Source organism: Corylus avellana, chromosome 8, assembly GCF_965113065.1.
Source record: "Corylus avellana chromosome 8, dhCorAvel1.hap1.2, whole genome shotgun sequence".
NCBI lineage: Eukaryota > Viridiplantae > Streptophyta > Magnoliopsida > Fagales > Betulaceae > Corylus > Corylus avellana.
The window spans coordinates 21,619,298-21,626,894 of NC_142497.1; the positions used below are offsets into that span (position 1 = coordinate 21,619,298).

Genomic DNA, 7,597 nt, shown 5'->3' on the forward strand with positions numbered 1-7,597 from the left:
TAATTATTATAAGGCCAATGATAATTTTAGAATGAGTAATGATAGGGACCATCTTTTCATCTTCTTTTTATCCTCATAAAGTTGATATGACTTTCAAAATCACCATTAAATTTTAAGTGAATTATATTTGGATTTTGATTCAATGATGATTTTGAAAGCTACATCAACTTTAGGATGATAAAAATAGGATAAAAAGATGGTCCATAACATTACTTTTTTTAGAAGCCATCTCATTTTTTGAGTAACACAAAAGGGACATAAGAGTGACTTCTAGCATTACTCTCGTTAGCACACAAGCGTGAAAATAGAACGAGTAATTTTAGTAGTCTCTCTCGTGTCATTCTTGTGTTCCTCTAAAAATGAGGTGTCTTTTAAAATTACAATTTGATTAAAATTCAATAATGATCAATCATAAGCCCAATGGTAATTTTAAGAGCCACACCATTTTTGGAGGGACACGAGAATGACACAAGAATGACTTCTAGTATTATTCAAACAAAACATTTGGTCAAGATTCTTTTAGAAATTTTCAACATCAATCACATTATGGTTGTTAGTTGTTAATTACATTCTTTGGCTATTTTACAACTGTTCATGGTACATGCTTAATTTTAGGGAAATTTTACTTACCTTCGAAAGTCTTTCCAAACTTCAAAAATTCAAAACATGGGGATTTGATGTATCAAATATTGTTAATTATTCCTTATTATTGGTTTTTTATTTTTTATTTTTTATTTTTTAGAGAAATGGTAGGGGTCAATAAATTTTCCATATTTTGCCTATATTCCCTTACAATTAACCATTAGATTTGTGAGGTCCACCATTGACTTATGTGAAATCTACGTAAATATACAAATCCAATGGTTGATTGTAAGGGAATATAGGCAAAATAGGTGAACTTATTGACCCCTAGCATTTTTTTTTAATTATTTTATTTAACTCAAACGGCTAACAAGATAAATGTCTCTTATATTATAAAATTTATAAAAATATGAATACATACATTGCACATTTATAACTTCAATCTAGCGCATTTTCTTTAACAAATAGTATTGAAAAATTATCTTATATAGTGCCAAGTCAATCTGCCTCATATATATACTAAACTAGGAGCAAATGGAGTTAGTTAAAATTATCTTAATATATAGGGAAAAATGCAAAATCAATCCATATGGTTTATTTTATTTGCAATTAACTCTCTGTGGTCTCAAAATGAACTCAAAGGTCTATGATGTATGCCATAAAAAACAATTTAGTCACTACAGTTAAATTTCGTTTACTGACTTAACAAATTCTGATAGTTAGAGCCAATAGAATTGTTAAATTAATGGACGAAATTTGACTGAATGGACTAAATTATTTTTTTGGCATACCTCAGGGACATTTGAATTTATTTTGATATTGTATGGGTCTAATTGTAAAGAACTAAACCACAATGACTAATGTTGCATTTTTTCTTAATATATATATATATATATATATATATATATATATATATATATATATAAGCAAATTATATTTCTATTTTTGTTTTTTGTTTTTTTCTGGAAATGATCCGTTAGCCTTCTTCTATTTTGAATTCATTGCAACTGATAGATTCTTTTATGTTTCGTAGACATTGTTTATGAAATTTCCCAATTGATTCCACACAACTGGTAAATTTGAGGTGGTAGATATGGCATTATAGTCATAATTATGTGATTATGTGCATTGTTGTGTTCTTACTTCTTGGTGACTTGGTCAGACGTTTATAGTGTTAAGGCTATATTATATTATGTTTTAATATGTTTATGATTATTTTTATTGTAAGGGTTATTTCTGTTGGTAATTGAATTGTATACATACATGTTTTTATTTTTTTCTTTGGGTTTTTAGGTCACTTTTAAAATGTATTATGAAAGTAAAGAATCACCATACTTAAGCCTAGTTTATTGGGCTAAAAAAACCATAATTATTTTTTTAAAGGGCAAAAAATGCCTAAATTATGCTAAAAAAATAGGCCCAAATGCACAATTTTTTGAAAACTGGGTTACCGGTTGGGATAACTGGGTACTAACCTGTAACCAGCTGGTTATTACATAACAGGGTAACCGGTTATCGGTTTTGATTTTCTAAATTTAATAACTGGGTACACCGATAACGGTTACCAATTTTAGCCATTAACTAGTAATCGGAATTGGGTTGATACTTAGTTTATGGTTCAAATTCCAATACTTATACTCTGTTTTTGTATTTCTCGTTTTTTTGTGTGGGTTTTCTTGTTGAATCAGCTTCACACTTTTTCTGTCAAATGCTGACAATAGAAACCCTAGCCCTTACGCTCCGTCAACTCTCTGATTAGCTGCTCCATTGTCCATTAACTTTAATGGGAGAATCTCATGGTCAAGAAGGCCAAGCTCTTGATGTCAACTTTACGCTATGTCTCCAAGCGTTTGAAAATTTCCTCACTCAGAAAAGGAAAAATAAAGCTTTGTGCCAATTCTAACAATAAGCCTAACAATAAATTACATATTACTACAAAAAAAAAGCAAACAATAAATTACCTATTTACATTGGGTATAATTTTAGAGTAATGCTATTTAGTAGACTGCTATACAACTGTCATATAACTTGGATGACGGGGCCATGAAAAGTAGTCATTGATTTTTATTTTCTTTACAAGTGTTGATCCAATTTTATTTTTTTTCCTCATGGGAACATCATCAAACTATATGATATTCATATAACAGTCTACTAAATAATATTATTCATAATTTTATATATACACCCTGAGAAGATAAATGGATTGAGTTTCCTGTTCGAGAAGGTTAGAAGGATATAAGAGCTATCCAGCTTCCCAAGTTGAGGACTAGGTCTTCTTTTGTTGTTGTTGCACCACAAAAACAGAAGTTGTGCTGTTAAGATTTAATGAGACAAGCAAGTCTCCCATAATTCCCAACTCTGGAAATTCACTCCATTCTGCAAGCCCGGATGTCTGCGAAGTCTCTACGTTATGCCGTCTACCAACAATAATAAGGTCATATTCATTCATCATACCTCGAACTATCAGTGCTGTTTGAGCCCCATCTTTCACAATTCTCTCTTGAAATATCACATATTCATTACCCACATTGTTAAGTTTAATATGATTTAGTATCTCATTGTCAAACAATTTGTCCAAGCGGGTATCGCCTTCAGTGTCAGATGCAACAAAGTGAACCACAGTCAGGGCAATTTTCGAGTGATTGGCCATGCGATTGGCAAAAGCCAATGCCTCTTGATCATCATTACCTCCTAAAAAGAACATAGCAACAGAACATAATGATTGTGATGAAACCATTTGGTGACCTAAATAACCACGGTCAACAAGAATCCCAATAGAGCAGGGGGCTAGTTCAAGCATATTGCAATTTAAGATTCTTACGGTATTGTCCTCTGATTCAATAGTACCATTAGTGGACCATTTTCGGTGGAACGGGAGTACTATGAGGGATGTAAGTTTGTCCAATCCAAGGATGCATATATCTTCATGCATGGATTGTAGTACTGAGATTGACGTGAAGATGTTTACTGATACAACACCTTGATTGTCTTGTTCAAAGTTATTGAAGGCGAGAATAACATTCTCAGAATATGAACTATTGGACACAATCTTTTTCTGCACTTGGTGGGAAATAAAAATAGGAGATGTTCGACCAATTAACTCGATAAGGTGAAGCACATAAACAGCAAGAGGCCTTTCTCTAGATGGGCACGAGACTTCAAGTAGTTTGATTACAGCAGCAATATTATCTGGCCTATGAATGCAAACAAGGATTCGGAGCTCCGTGTTGGCTCTGCAATGCATAATATCTCTTTTCTGGTAACCTGCATACCTTCTTGAAGGGTGGTACAAGAACTTCACTAGGAGTGGCACGAAAATTGCAATCACTAGGATGCAAACACATGACAAAGTGAACACTTGGTCTGTCATGACCTACGCTTAAGTAAACAAAATGTTAGAGAAAGATGACGTTGTTCAAGAAAACAATGTTTTTTACTATACTAAAGATTATGTGCTAGAAAATGTATTTTGCAATATAGTATGATATTTCAAGAAGATCAATATTTTCTTTCCTTCTTAATTCTAGGACTTTTGCTTAAAATACTTTTAACCATGAAATATCAACTCATCACATTTGGAATAAAAGATAATTTATTATAATGCTTTCTTCCTTTACTTTAAATCTCAATGTTGATTTTTCTTTAGGGTAAGTATTGTACGTTGAAAATTAAGTAAGAGGATAAGAAAGAAAAATCCAACATGCAATTTTCCTTTCACAATGCTAGGATATAGGGAAAAAGGACTGAACTGTAGGTTTGAATTAAAAATGATATATATTCACACCATAAAAAAAGAAGAAGAAGGCATCTATCTAATTAATGTCTATCATAGGCATACACAATGAAACCAAAAAGAAAAAGGTAATTTCATTTTCTAGTGAAAAAAAAAAGGGGAGAAAAGAAATAATTACCTCAATATCGTTGAGAAATGAGTAGTATTCTAGTTGGGTTACACCTTTGAAACTCATTAAGAGAGCGAGTGCCAGAGCATCGTTTAATGGCATTTTGGCGTACAAAGGAGGAACCAAAGAACCCAACATTTTGGCCATAAAAATCAAAACAATGAGGATTCCGTTGAATGTCATGAAACTGTTATCGAATTTGATTAAACGCAAATCTGTTCTCATAGCACAAGTAGTCACGTAGAGTGGCAGAAACACATCTGAAATGAAGCAGTTGAACTTGTTGACAATGGTTGATCCTAAAGGCGGTCCATCTGGTATTGCCAAACCGAGAATGAAAGGTCCATAGAGTAAACTCTCACCAAAATAATTAGAAAGCAAGCTGAATCCAAGGATCATTAGCATGATGATATGAATGTATACGTCTCTAATAGGCCTGCCTTTCGGTGTTTGCCTGATTACCCAAAACATTGCTGGTCGAATTGCATATACAAGGACAACAATATAGATGATGATTGCTCCCAAATCTATAGCCGAGAACATAGTACCTTGCACCAGGTAATTTCTAATTAAGGAGCTACTAACGAGAGCCAACAAGGATAACATGTCGCATATCATTGTTGTAGATAGGCTTAATCGACCAAGTTCAGAATTTAGGATCTTGAGGTCCTCCAGAAGCAAAGCAAGGACTGGAAATGAAGTTATACAATGTGCTATTGTTATATATGGAAGTTGATATGATTCTTTTTTCAACCATAGCCTTCCAATTTTCACTTCGACTGACAACCCAATTAGCAAAGGCAACAACATGCTTGCAACACCAGTAAACAAGGTTTTTCTTCCATTTCTTTTTATCATTCCCATATCCATTTTCACCCCACTCACAAATAGAAAGAGTGTGTAACTAAGGAGTGACAAAATTCCTATTATTTCTTGACTCTTTATCGAGAACAAAACATTTTTGAATATTTTGAAGCGTCCTAGGAGAGATGGACCAAGGATTATGCCTACCTGGTTCACATAAAATCAAGACAACTGTTCAATTACAATAAATAGAATCTCCACCTCAACAATCTCATCAAATATGTAAATGTGTGATCATAACAAAAAAAAAAATTCTATTTATTAGACTGTTATATATACAACTGCCATACAATTGGTATGATGTGAAAAAAAAAAAAAAAAAATTAATGTTTTTTGGAGGAAACTTCACTTACCTCCCTGGATGTTCCATTACTTTTTCAATTGTACCTTGAAACTTTAAAAAGTTGTATTGTTGGGTCTCCTTGTTTGAAAACTTTATAATTTTCCCATACCGTTAGGATTTATGGTTAAATAAAACAGTTAATAAGTGAAATGTCCCTTATACCTCTGTAAAACTTATAATATTACAAAATAATCATAATTAAATACTTAATTTTTGGGGAAACTTCAAGACCCTCATGAACTTTCATTCGTCATGACACTATCCCCTCCAAGTTTAAAAACGCTCAATTAAGGGTATTGAACTTTCAATTTCTTCGAATTACCTTATTTCGTTAGTATTTTTCGTTAAATCATGTCAAAATACCCATTCATGTATATATATATTGCAAAGATGTTGCAAAAATATTGCAAATATGGTTTTTTTTTTTTTTTTTTAAAAGTCTAAATCTTTACAATTTTTTATTTTATTTTTTAGGAGAAACTTCGTGAGGTACTGTCAAAATGTGTAGAAGTTGGGGGGGGGGGGGGGGGGGTGGGTTTGTGAAGTTTCTCCTATTTTTTATAATAAAAAATCATGGGTATTTTGAAAATATTTAACGGAAAATCCTAACCGAATGGGGTAATTGAAATCAATTGAAAGTTTAATCTTAACTGAGAGTTTTTTAACTTCAAGAATTACTTTCAAAATACATGAAAGTTCAGGGAGGGATTTCTGAAATTCTTGCAAATTTAAAAAATGAAAAGCATCCACCCACAACCAGCTTGGCCGTGGGCCGGGTCAATGTTCTATTTCTTTTTTGTCTTTTAGCTTTATTCATTAGGATTTAACGAAAAATCCTAATGGTCAAGTGACATTGTAAAGTTTTCAAACATGGTTTTGTGAAATTGCAACTTTTTAAGGTTTGAGGGCATATATAATTGCAAATGTAATAGAACAATAAGAGTAAGTGAAGTTTTTCCCATTTTTTACAAAGTCCTTTTTGATTTAAATTAAATACTGATTTTCACTATCACCTTATTTCAATTTTACGAAAGTCGTATAACAATTTACTAAATAACATTACTCATAAGAAAAACTAAGGAGGAAGCAGAAGGAAGCAAGAGAGCACATACAATAAGTTGTGTGGTAAACCTGGGGATCCCATAACGCTTAAGAATGTAATAGGAGGCTTGGGTGAAGGTGAAAATGAGAACCATCTGCAGCTGAAGTAGTGGCAACGTATACGGCACAACCCCATAATGAATGTAGCGCCACATGCCTTCTGAATGGACCATCGTGGGAAGCCCAGTACATTCCTGTATGATCATCGTGTTGCTTGCATTATCATATGAGATTGTATAATCATCGGTTAGTGTTACTATCGAAGCCTCTCCTGCCATTTGCCTGTGTCTGCCTCTTTTTTTTGCTTTTTTCACACAAAGAAATTTGATCTCTCTCTTTCTCTCTCTCTCTCTCTCTATATATATATATATTAATATATATAGAGAAATGTACAAGGAAAGACCAGACAATAACGAACCTTAATATTTCCTGTTTTTAGGAGAGCATTGGCGGTTAAATTAGTTGTTCATCTTCAAGAGAAATGATCAACGTCCATCATCTTATGGTTTGTTGGAAAACAATGGGTTAATCAATAGGATGTCTTTCGTTAGCGAAAGAGGGAAGCAAAAAAAAAAAAAAAAACATTTGGTCAACGTACATCTATCACCTTAATTATCGTTGTTAGTTGCTGATTACATTCTTTGACCATTTTACAATTGTTTATCCTGACCTGCTTAATTTTAGGGAAATTTTACATACCTTCTAACTACTTTCCAAACTTAAAAAATTTAAAACGTGGGTATTTGATGTTTTAGCTTATTTCAATTATTTCTTATTATTAGGGTTTGTTAGCTCAAACTATACT

At 32.5% G+C, this 7,597-nt stretch overlaps 1 pseudogene; it reads right to left on the reverse strand.

Annotated features, from left to right (window-relative positions):
* Window positions 1-2,848: 2,848 nt before the first annotated feature.
* LOC132163123 (cation/H(+) antiporter 3 pseudogene) lies at window positions 2,849-5,354 on the reverse strand (annotated as a pseudogene).
* Between the last annotated feature and the right edge of the window lie 2,243 nt (window positions 5,355-7,597).